This window comes from Mobula hypostoma, chromosome 1 (genome assembly GCF_963921235.1).
Source record: "Mobula hypostoma chromosome 1, sMobHyp1.1, whole genome shotgun sequence".
Lineage (NCBI taxonomy): Eukaryota > Metazoa > Chordata > Chondrichthyes > Myliobatiformes > Myliobatidae > Mobula > Mobula hypostoma.
Window position 1 is genome coordinate 122,865,172 of NC_086097.1, and position 13,252 is coordinate 122,878,423.

Sequence of the window (13,252 nt, forward strand, 5' to 3'; positions counted from 1 at the left end):
ACCATGCCATCTGACTGCTCTGTTCATGCTGATGCAACTGTATTTCTGTATTATATTGTATTGTATATAATATTTATTATAAATTACTATAAACAGAACATTGTTCATTTAGATGAAGACTTAACATAAAGGTTTTTACTCCTCATGTATATGAAGGATGTAAGTAATAAAGTCAATTTAATTCAGATTATCCGTGAGGTAGGTGACTTGGTGAGGAAGGTGAGAGCAGCGGCAATTTAGCTGTAGTTTCTAATGAACCGGCAATAGAAGTTGGAGAAGGCCAAGAAGCGTTGCATCTACAGCACGCACTTTCACTGGTCCACGGTTATTCCTTTGGGAGCAAGGATATAACCCAGGAAGGAAATGACTGGAGTGTAGAATTGGTATTTCAGTAACTTGCAGTACCGTTAGCTTTCAAGGAGACGCTGAAGAACTTAATGGACGTGGCAGATGTGGCATTGACGGTTGACGCCGGCTGGTTCGATGGGGGAATACGGGTGGATAAGAGCTGGGTTTAAATTAGCTGCAGGTGATGAGTTGGAAATGAGTGGCAGGTGACTTGTGGTAGCTGGATGAAGACTGGCAGCTGTTTGACTGTCCAGGCCTGACATTGGGATTAGTGAACTGTTCGTGGGTGTGGGTGTGAGGGAAGAATGGGGCTTGTTTTACTCTTGTTGTTTTGCTGCTTGTTGTGTTCCGTATTGATCTATCAAATATTGTGGGCACACAATGTTGGTACCATAATGTGTGGCGACACCTGCGGGCTGCCCCTAATATGCCCTTGAGTGTGTTAGTTGTTAAAACAAACAGCATAATTCACCATATGCTTTAATGTACACACATTAAATAAACTTGGATCTTGAATCAGATAAATTGCTGCTTACCTATCATCTGATCATGCTGTTGGGTGGCTGAGGTCACTTGTATTGTGACTCTGAGCCAGACAATGTCAAATGAGCTCCAGAGATCCTCTCGGATATTTTTGCCTTGGTATCAAGGATTCCTTGTGACTTGAGGAAGAAACTAAGAAAACTAACAAAAGAGATATTTTAATTCTTCACTGTACATCCAATCAGGCTACATCTTAGCTATTCATTTCATTCAAGGCATAAAAACAAGAGAAATATAAACAGGAATAGTCATCAGTAATGGGATAGCTTCATTCATCTCAATCCTGAACTGATTCCACAACCAGTGGACTCACTTTCAAGAAATGGACAGCTCATGTTTTCTGTACTATTTATTTAGTTACTTATTTTCTGTATTTGCATAGTTTGTCTTCTTTTGCACACTGTTTGTTTGTCAGTCTTTGTGTGTAGTTTTCATTGCTTCTATTGTATTTCTTTGCTTTAATCTGAATGCCTGCAAGAAGATGAATCTCAAGACTTTTACTGAGGTGGAGTTTCTGGGGGCAATTTGAAAGGCACAGGATAGCTACATCCCAATATTGAACTATTCTAAATGGCAGATGTGGCAACTCTGGCTGCCAAGGGAAGTCAAAGACAGCATAAATGGAATAGAGAGGGCACATGATATAGCAAAATTTGTGGGAAGTTAGGGGACAGGGAGGCTTTTAAGAACCAAGTGAAGGTAAGCAAAAAGCTATAAAGAGTGAAATGATGCAGGTAAGCTAGCCGATAGTGGAATAGAGGATGCAAAAGAGGATATATTTCAGATATATTAAGAGTAAAAGAATGGATATTGGACTATTGGAGAGGAAGTAATGGGGACAACAAACATAAGAAAGTATTTTGTGTCAGTATCCACTGTGGTAGACACTAGCAGTATACCAGAAACTCAGTGGAATAGCAGGCCCATCCAACCCAACAAGCCCATGTCACCAAATTATACTGATGTGACTAATTAACCTAGTAACTCGTATGGCTTTGGAAAGTGGGAGGATACTGGAGCACCTTTAGGAAACCCATGCGGTCATGGGAAGAATGTACAATCTCTGTAGAGGCAGCAGTGGTAATGCAAATGATGCATTTCACTGTATGCACATATGGTAAATAAATCTGAATTTGAATCTGAACTTACTGAGGCAGGCCTCATTCGTTGGCCATCAATTTTTTTTTCTTAAGAATAAACTATAAGGATTATAAATGTGGCATTTATTGACTACTTTTTGTAGAATTTTACAATGACGCCAGTTATTTACAAAATTGACAGCCTGTGAGTTGGGAGCAGGGCCTTTCTGCCTGCTAAGGCCGTTCAGAGACAGAGCTGCCCACTGATATTTGGCAATGCCCATTACAGGGAGCTGGGTTCCCACTGGAAGTGTTTGCAAAGGGTAGTTGCTGACCATAGTAGGTTCCAAGGGGCTTGTAAGTAGCGAGCTCAGACAGCTCGCTGGAAGATTCAACACTATGCACATCACATTTAAACAGTCAAGCAGCACAGTAGAGCAATCTAAATCTTTTATAGCTGATAGTGCTCATAATAATGATCTTGGTCAGAGATTTTAAGGCACTTCAATGTTGTTTTGTGAATATAGAGTGTAAAAGCAAACTTGAGCTGAAATTTATTACCATTCCTTGAAATTGAGCAAAGTTTCACTGATTTGCATGGTATTCAGCTAAGGAAAAACAGCTTTTACAGAGACAAAAGTTCTTTAAGGATCAAGGATCAACTTTATTCACAATATATATGTTAAGATGCTCTGAGAAAGGAATGTACACTTAATGGCCAGGTTATACAGGAGGTATTTAATAAACTGGCCACTGAGTGTATGTTTGTGGTCTTCTGCCTCTGTAGCCCATCCACTTCAAAGTTAAATCTGTAGTCCATCCAGAGATGTTGTTCTGAACACTACTGTTGTAACACATGGTTATCTGAGTTACTGCCGCCTTCTTGTAAGCTTGAACCGGTCTGGCTACTGTCTTCTGACTTCTCTCATTAACAAGGCATTTTCACCCACAGAACTGCTACTCACGTGATCTTTACTGTTCATTGCACCATTCTCTGTAAATTCTGGAAACTGTTGTGCGTGAAAATGCCAGATCAATAACATTCAGACATATTCAAATGTCAGTCACCAACATTCAGTCCCTGGTCAAAGTCACTTAGATCACATTTCTTCCCCATTCTGATGTCTGAACAACAATTGAACCTCTTATCTGCATACTTTAATGAATTGTTTTGCTGCCACATGATTGGCTGAATAGATTAGATTAGATTATGAGGACACTCAGTTCTCGTTTATTGTCATTTAGTAATGCATGCATTTAGAAATGATACAATGTTCCTCCAGTATGATATCACAGAAACACAGGACAGACCAAGACTAAAACAGAAAAAAAACACATAATTATAACATATAGTTACAACAGAGCAAAGCAATACCGTAATTTGATAAGGAGCAGACCATGGGCAAGGTATAAAAAGGTCTCAAAGTCCCGATAGCCCATCATGTCACGCAGACGGTAGAAGGGAGAAACTCTCCCTGCCATGAACCTCCAGCGCCTCAAACTTGCCGATGCAGCACCCTGGAAGCACCCAAACTCAGCCAACTCTGAGTCCGTCCGAAAACTTCAAGCCTCCAACCAGCCCTCCGACACTGAGCACCCAGCGCTTTGACCCCACCCCGGCCGCCGAGCAACAAGCAAAGCCTTCTCCTCCCGAGATTCTGGATCACACAGTAGCAGCGGCAGTGAAACAGGCATTTCAGAAGTTTCACCAGATGTTCCTCCGTACTCTCACGTCCGTCTCCATCAAATCAGGATTGTGCACGGCACCCTACTTGACAGATAACAGATATTCATCACCGGAGTGGCTGCTGCGGTGAGATTTACATTAATTAGATATTTGCATTAACGAGCAACTGTATATGTGTCACTAATAAAATGCCCATTGAGTGTATTTATTCTCTCTAATTTTGCACTACTTACACGATGAGCACTAGAGCACTGGGGAGTGCAAGAGGACAGAGGGATCAGGGAATACAGATCCATAATTCCTTGATAATGGCGTCACAGGTAGATAAGGTCATAAAGAAAACTTTTGGCACAATGATCTTCATTAATCAAGTTATTGAGTACAGGAGTTGGAATGCCTTTTGTGCACTTTTGGTCACCTACCTACAGGAAAGATATCAATATGATTGAAAGTGTCCAGAGTAAATTTTCAAGGATGTTGCCGGGACTTGAGGGTCTGAGTTATAGGAGAATATTGGATAGGTTGGAACTTTATTCCCTAGAGTGTAGAAGTTTGATGGAAGTATGAGGGGTATAGATAGGGTAAATTCAAACAGGCTTTTTCCACTGAGGTTGGGTAAGACTATAACTAGCGGTCACAGGTTAAGGGTGAAAGGTGAAACGTACAATGGGAACATGAGGGGAACCTTCTTCACTCAGAGGGTGGTGAGAGTCTGGAGCGAGATCCCAGCATAAGTGGTGGATGTGTGACAAGTTTAAAAATTGTTTAAAAATAGTAAAAACATAAGTTAAAAGGGGCTAAAATGCTAAAAGGTATTTAAGTCATTTCACTGTTTGGTTCATTCTTTATTGTTAAAAGTTAAGCTCTAATCGTATTATCAGTGATCTACAGAGTAGCCTTGATCTTCTGGCCTGAAGTCGATTGTTTTTGTCTCCACCCACATACCCAGGAGAAAGCGCGGTTTTTTCCTCATTTTAGTAAAGACTCTGAATGAGAAAACACCCCATCACTGTTGTGATGAATTCTCCCCACGTTTCAGGTATGTTGTCGGTAATTTACCTGTTAAAGAGGTCATGATAACTTTTTTAATATGTTTAAAGAGTCAAGAGAGTGTTTATGTAACGCTTTGACTATGTTAAGAGTAGTGGTTTGCCAAGTATATTAAAGTGTTCGTGTGAGCGAAGCCATTGCCATTTTATGTAACCACGCCGAGTGCTTTTGCCATTTGTGAGTTTACACGTGCACATCTGTAAATGTATTTTGCACAATTGTTTGGGTATTGGTTATTTAGTAACTTTATTAAGTTTGTGGGTTTACATGTGCACATCTGTAAATGTATTTTGCACAATTGTTTGGGTATTGGTTATTTAGTAACTTTATTAAGTTTGTGGGATTACATGTGCACATCTGTAAATGTATTTTGCACAATTGTTTGTGTATTGTTTACTTAGTAACTTTATTAAGTTTTGTGAGAGTTGACTGGGCTGATGCTACATAGTATTCACCAGTAACAGTAGAGAAAATGAGAACTATGTCTCAGGGAAATACTGTATAGTACTGTAATTTACAGAGGGTATGTATTCTGCTGCACCCAATTTGTTGTGAAGATATGTTTTTTGTACTTTGTGTATATTTCTGATTTTAGTAAAGACTCTGAATGAGAAAACACCCCATCGCTGTTGTAATTAATTCCCCCCATATTTCAGGGGCGTAACAGATGCAAGCTCTATTTCAATATTTAAAAGAAATTTGGATATGTACATGGATGAAAAAGGTATGGAGGGCTATGATCTGACTCCGAGTCAATGGGAGTAGGCAGATTAATGGCTCAACATGGACGAGACATGGGCCTTTACTGTGCTGTAATGTTCTATGTTCTATGTTCAGTTTTCAATGGGGCTCCTGTAGAAAGTTTTTAGAATGGGAGTGGGGAGCCTTGCACTCCTCCATCTCCTTAGAATGTGCAGACACTATGGTGCCTTCTTGACGAATGACGAATGGGTCTAATTCAGGTCCATTATGAGCATACCAAGGAAGTTTGTGCTCTGCCCTTTCTTGAAGTCCACAATCATCTCTTTCGTCTTGTCCTCATTGAGGTTCAGGCTGTTGCCCTCACTCCATTTTGACAAGCCCCTCTACCTCCTCTCTGTATGCTGACTCACCATTGTTGCAGGTGAGGCCAGCCAGTGTTGTATCATCAGTGAACTTGATGCTGTTTGAGATGGATCTGGCAGGGCAGTCGTGGGTCAGCAGTGTGAACAGCGGTGGGCTGAGCACACAGCCCTGGTGGGCACCAGTGCTCTGCGTGATGGAGTTTGAGATGCTGTTGCCAACCCAAAGTGACTGTGTCCGGGGCGTCACGTGATGACGTGGGATTGAGATGTGTAAATCCAGCTATCCCGTAAAAAATCAGCAAAGTACCATTAAACAAAGTAAAGTTAATAAATACTTTCCGAAAACTACTTATAAACTTCGTAAGACTACTCTATGATATGCCTCGTAAACCGCAACAGAAGAAGTCTGTTGTTGTGAAGTCGCCGCGAGATGGGAAGGAAAAAGGGCCTACTGCACCGATGGAGCCTCGGATTCAGGTTGGATCTCCTTCGGAGGAGATGCATTTTATCTCTGATGTAGAAGAACAGGGAGCAATGGCGGCTGTAGCGGTCTCTCAGAAGAAGATGCTGGAAATGCGCACGTGCAAAGAAGTACGCATGCGCAAATCGACACAACTTAAACTACAAGAACCGACGGCCACTGCGACTGAAAGTGACTCAAAGTCAGAATTGGGTTCCGCAGAGAATACAGATGAAGAAGAGGAGGAAGAACTGGAAGAGACTGGAAGTAAAGGCGACGACGGAGACATAAGAGAGGCTTTATTGCAATTAACGGCTGAACTAAGAAAATTAAGAACAGAGCTTAGAGACGTGAAGATGTGCTATGATAAAGCTATGAAAAGACAGGATAAAATGGATAAGAAACTTCAGAAGATGGAAAAAACAATGGAGCATATTAACGATAGAATGAAAAAAACAGAAAATGATGTGTTCGTCTGGAACATGGAAAGAAATCGACTCTTGAAGAAAGTGGACGTGTTGGAAAATATTGGTAGACGTAATAATATTAAAATTGTTGGTCTTAAAGAAGGTATAGAGGGAGATAATCCAATAGAACTTTTTCAAAGATGGATCCTGAAAACCTTGTAAATGAAAGAGGAAGACCAATCAATTGAAATTGAGCGGGTACATAGAGCTCTAAGACCAAAACCACAAGATGAACAATATCCACGATCAATTTTAATCAAATTCTTAAGATTTCAAGACAAAGAAAGGATTCTACAGGTGGCTGCCCAAGCTGCCAAGAAGAGAAAAGGGCCACTGATGATAGAAGGGAAGAAAATTATTTTCTACCCTGACATAAGTTATGAACTTTTGAAGAAAAGGAAGAAATTTAATTCAGTGAAAAAAGCCCAATGGGATCACGGTTATCAATTTATATTGCATTATCCTGCAACCTTGAAGATTTTTTTGACTGGTGGAGAAAAAAGATTTTTTGACGATTACCGGAAAGCAGAGGAGTTTGTGCGAGATTCTTTGAATATTTACCAGATACAAGAACAAACCTAGGGGAGCGAGATGGATTGAAGATGAAGACTGGATTAAGGAATAGACCTGTTGGATTTTTAGGCGCATGAATATATAAATATATTACTAATTATATGAGGGAGGGGAAGAAAGGTTAAAATTTGAAGAATACTAGCTGGGAATAATGACATTAATTTCTTTTTTATATATATACAATTTTTTTGTTACGGGGGAACTGGAAGAAACACTGACCAATCGCTACATTATTCATGTGTGCGAACGTGGCAACGGACACGACCCGCAAAATGGAGGGGGGTAGTGTTGTGTATCTTTTCATTCACAACATTAGTGGGGGGGTATTTTGTTTTTTCAGTTTTTGTATCTCTTTTTTTTTGCCTGGATGATTGGGAGGGAAACATGGTGAAGCAACATGGTGAAGTTCAAAGAGATTCCCCAGGGAACTATGAGAGTTGAGAAGTTAAGTAATGTTTTAGATATGATAAAGATCTTGGTTCCTTGGGGAAAGTAACAAATATATATAAAATTTATTTTTAATCCCATGAAGCATGCATAAACCTTCCAATATTCAGGTGGTTCTTTTTTTTTCTCTTTTTTTTCCTTTTCTTTTTAGGTAATAGTATATACGGGGGGGGGGAGGGTAGATATTTTTTTCTCTTGTATTTACTTTAAAAACTCAATAAAAATTATATTTAAAAAAAAGTGACTGTGTCCTTCCGTCAAGAAGTTGAAGAGAGAAGGAGTCAAAGAGTTACAGAGAGGAGTGTTGAGTCCCAGCAAGGACTCAATCAGCCATCAGCCTCTGAGGGACGATCATGTTAAATGCTGAGCTGAAGTCGATGAGCGTACAAGGCATTGTTTTCCAGGTGGGCCAGGCTGGGGAGAAGGAAAACTAGAAAGGGTCCAATGTAGCTGGATTTTATGCAATCCATTACCAGCCACTGAAAGCACATCATGATTGTTCTGGTTGGTACCACTGGGCAGTAATCATTTAGTCCAGTACCGTCACTCTTTGAGCACCGAAATGATGGTGGCTGCCTTGAAGCCTGCAAGACCAGTGGACTGTTGCAAAGAATGTTAAAGATGTCCGTTAAGACTTCTGTTAGCTTGGCTATACAATTCATCAGCACATGACCGGGTATGTTGTCCAGCCTCGCAGCTTTGCATGGGTTTACTCTGACTAGGATCCTGTTCACCTCAACTACAGCCAGACAGGTTGTCTGTTCCTCAGCGGGAGAGGGGGCTTTCCTCAATGTCACTTCAGTCATTGCATCAAATTGTGCACAGAAGGCATTCAGCCCATCAGAAAGGCAGGCACCACTGTTGTTGGCACGTAAGGTAGACTTGTAATCTGTTATAGTTTGAGTACCTTGCCACATGCCACTTGCTAATTGTCCCTGGTGTCACAAAGCTGACTGTGAATTTTCTATGAGTACTATCACTTTGACTTCCTGATGGCATGGGAAAATGCAGCTCCTACTGGCCATAGATTTGTCTTATCTCCACGCCACCCCCCCCCACCCCGATCTGAAGGCAGCGTCCCGATCCCTAAATCTTGAACCTCTGCAGTCAGCCAAGGTTTCTAATTTGCGCTGGCAGTGTAGTGTTTAATCACAGTAACATCCTCAATGCATTGTTCTAAATAGCTAGTCACCGATCCCGCATACCCATCAAGGTAGACGTATTGATCATAGGTAGCTGCCTCCCTGAACATGCTCCAGTCCGTGCTTTTGAAATAGGAATAAGACATAGGAACAGATTTAGGTTATTCACTCCACCGAGTTACCTCCCTCTTAATTTCCTTCTTAACCCATTCTCCTGCCTTCTCCCCATAACTTTTGATGTCCTTACTAATCAAGAACCTACCAACCTCCACTGTAAATATTTTATTTTTTATTTAGAGATAGAGCGTGGAATAGACCCTCTGGCCCTTTGAACTGCACCAGCCAACAACCTCCGACAACTCTGCTTTAACCTTAACCCAATCAGGTGACATTGTGTAATAACCAATGAACCAACCCAGTACGTCTTTGGATGTGGGAGGAAATCACACTGAGAAAACACACTGATACCACCGTGAGACAAGAAAATCTGCAGTTGCTGGAAATCCAAGCAGCACACACAAAATGCTGGAGGAATTCAGCTCTAATTTCTCATCTTTTTTTCCTGTCCTGATGAACGGTGGTCGGCCCAAAATGTCCACTGTTCGCTCTTCTCTGTAGGTGGTGCCTTGACCTGCTGGATTCCACAGGGAGGATGTTCAGCGATTCCCTGCAGAGGATGCTGGGAGTAAACTCTGAACTCCGACTCCCTGTGCTGTAACAGCGGCGCGCTACACTGCACTACCATGGTGCCCGAAGATGGCTTCCACAGCCATTTGCAGTAATGAATTCCACAAGTTCATCACCTCTAGCTAAACAATTTCTTCCTTATCTCTGTTCTAAAGGAATGTCCTTTTATTCTGATCCCAGACATTCCTCAAGTCCTAAACTCCCCCTCTATAAGAGACATCCCCTCCATGACTACTCTATCTAGGCCTTTCAATATTCGATAGGTTTCAATTAGATTCCCCCCCATTCTTCTAAACTCCAAAGAGTACAGGCCCAGAGCCATCAAACACTCCTTACATGTTAACCCTTTCATTCTTGGGACCATTCTCGTGAACCTCCTCTGGACACTCTCCAATGCCAGCATATCAGTTCTTAGCTGACAATTTTCCAAATGCAGCATGAAGAGTGCCTCATAAAGCCTCAGCATTACATGTTTGCGCAGGCGCAGCTGCATGACAGGCACTTGGCATCATATAAGAGAGAAGCATAAATTAAGCATGAATTACACATAACTTTTACCAGAAGAACACCACTAGAACAAAAAAAAACTGTCCATTTTAGTGCAAGGTGATCAAAGTGTGATTAAGTGGGTGGAGATCATGTCTGTTAAGCCTGTTATTGGTTTTGAAGATGCAAACAGTAAATGAGGAGGAACCAGCAGATCTGGAAAATTGAGATTTTTGGTGTCATACTGGAGAGTGCCCAATGCCCACACCAAGGTGAAGCTCTGTCCTGTCCACGCTCTTGTACGGGTCACAGTGCCGACGCTTGACCTTGCCAAGCTGTCATCATTCCACACCATGAGTTCCAGAAGATCCTTCGTATTTTCTGGCCAAGAAACATCTCCAACCATGCCCTACTCCTTCAGTGTCACCAAGAGGGAGTGGCCACGATCATCTTGAGGAAATGTTGGAGATGGATTGGGCATGTGATGAGAAGAGGAGCCAACTCCATCATCAAGACAGCACTTCACTGGAGCCCTGAAGAGAACGGGAAACACCGGAGACCAAAGACAACTTGGCACAGTACCACAGAGGCAGAAATGAGGACCCTGAACCACACCTGGCGTGCAATCGAGAAGACAGCCAAGGACAGACAGAGATGGAGGAACTTCATTGCTGCCCTAAATACCAGTGGCGTAACGGGCAGTAAGACTAGAGGGAGTTACACAAAGTTGGCTTCATTCACCTCAGGGAAATCTATCATAAATTAAGAATTAGTCAATAGTTAAATACACAATGCCTAGAAATAAATAACCATTTTTCTGATGGGAGGCTATAACTAGATTGCCACAAGGATCAGTGCTTCACAATAGCATTTTAAAAATTTAGACAAGGGACTGAGTGGCATACACTCAGTAGCCTCTTTATGAGGTACCTCAGGTCATAAAGTGGCCACTGAATGTACCTTTGTAGTCTGCTATTGCTGTAGCCCATCCACTACAAGGTTAGATTAGTTGTACATTCAGATATGGTCTTCTGCACACCTCTGTTGTAATATATGGTTATTTGAGTTACTGTTACTTTTCACACTGGTCCTGAGAGTACACTTTAAGAGGACAGGTCTTTGAGCAGGACCTAGCCGCCTGCTCTGGACCACAATCTTCAATGCATTGGGAGTTAACTGCAGCCTTGATAGGAGGTTTTCCTGCTTCTGCATACCACTGTTGTTATTGAAGTTACTGTCATTTTCCTGTCGGCTTGAACCAGTCTGGCCATTCTCCTCTGACCTCTCTCACTAACAAGGTATTTTCGCCCACAGAACTGCCGCACAGTGGATTTTTTTCTGTCTCTCACACCATTCTCTGCAAAATCTAGAGGCTGTTGTGTGTGAAAATCTCAGCAGATTGGCAGTTCTATGGTACTTAAACGACCCTGCCTGACACCAACATTCATGCTATGGTCAAAGTCACTTAGCTCACCCTTTGAGGTTTATGGACAATCCCTCTCACCCCCTCCATGACATACTGGACAAACAGAGGGGCACCTTTAGTAACAGACTGATTCGACCGAGGTACAGCACTGAACGCCACAGGAGATCCTTTCTCCCTGTGGTTATAAGATTCTATAACTCCTCCTCCTTAAGTATTTAAGTATATGGTTTCATTGCACATTTGTATTTTGCACTGTTACTTTTTAATGCAAGTTTTGTATTCTTTTTTATACCTCAATGCTTATATTTTGTATTTTAAGATATATGTTCTGACTGAGCAACCTTGCAACAATAATTTCCTTCGGGATAAATAAAGTTTTATCTTATCTTATCTACTATTCAATAATTTCATGTATTGATCTGCTCTTCATCTTATCTTTATTACAGAAGAAACTTCACTGAAGAATCATTCGAGTCAGCCCTATTGTTCTTAAATATTTCAATACTACTTTTCTTAACTGCAGTGATGATAGGGTCAATTTGTTTAATTATAACTCATGAATTACTCTCCTTACCTCAGAAATCTCAAGGAGTGCTACCACAAGAGACCAGCATCCACCATGAAGGATATCCACCATCCAGACCATGCTCTGTTCTCGTTGCTGCCATCAGGAAGAAGGTACAGGACCCTTACATCCCACACCACTAGGTTTAGTGACAGTTATTACCCTTCAACCATCAGGTTCCTGAACCAGCATGGATAACTTCACTCACTTCAATTCTGCACATACAATGGACTCACTTTCAAAGCCCCTACAATTCATGTTCTCAGTATCATTTGTTTATATATCTATCTCTCTATCTATCTGTTCATCTATTTACTTATTTACTTACTTTTTTATTTGCATAGTTTGTCTTCTTTTGTACATTAGTTGTTTGTCAGTCTTTGTGTGTGGTTTTTCACTGATTCCATTGTATTTCTTTATTCTACTATGAATCTTGAGGTAGAATATGGTAAGATATACATATTTGGATAATAAATTTTCTTTGAAGTTGAACTCTAAACTAGAATTCAACCCAGTGGATCTTGTCCGAAAGGCCTTTAATGCAAACCATTACTCCTTAGAAGAGGACACCAGAACTGTACACAGCCCCCTTGTTGTTGAAGGCAGCATCCCATTTTCTTTCCTAAACACCAGTTTTCACTGCACACTTCACTTGTGTGTTTCAGTCATGACAGCAGCCAGCATTCCCTGCTATATTTGTATCATTGGTAAACACGGCTATGATAAATTCAGTTCCTTCAATCAAGTCATGAATGTATATTGTAAGTAGTCTGATCTGGGCGATACTGATTCTTGTGATCGCATTTACAGGTTGCCAACATGAAAATTACTTTAATCACAACTCTGCTTTCTGATAGCTAAACCTATATCAATCTTAATATATTACCTGAACTTCATAAGTTCATATTTTTTATCAAATGCCTTTTGGAAATCAAAATATATCATATATACTGGTTCCAATCTCAGAAAAACTCATTTAAAAATGCCAAACTGATTTTTCTCTCTTGAAAACCTGTTTTTATTATGACTTTCTAAAGCTTCAGCTGTTATTTCCTTAACAATAGCTTTCACATTTTCTGATGGCAGATCTGCCTGATCTTCAGCTTCTTGCTGTCCATTTCATCCTTTGCTCAAATTGAAGGATTACATTTATGATTTTTCTTGACTGGCTAGGATTTTTCCAAGGTCCAGGGAACTTTGGAAGATCATAACCAAAGCATCCACTATC

The 13,252-nt window shown here is 40.9% G+C and overlaps 1 protein-coding gene across 1 annotated transcript in view; it reads right to left on the reverse strand.

The window, feature by feature from the left end:
* Window positions 1-897: 897 nt before the first annotated feature.
* Window positions 898-13,252, reverse strand: part of LOC134350204 (coiled-coil domain-containing protein 102A-like) — a 657,542-nt gene continuing 645,187 nt past the window's right edge. Inside the window, exon 10 of the transcript XR_010018849.1 lies at window positions 898-1,032. The gene's annotated coding sequence lies outside the window, so the exon portion shown is untranslated. The remainder of the gene's footprint in view (window positions 1,033-13,252) is intronic.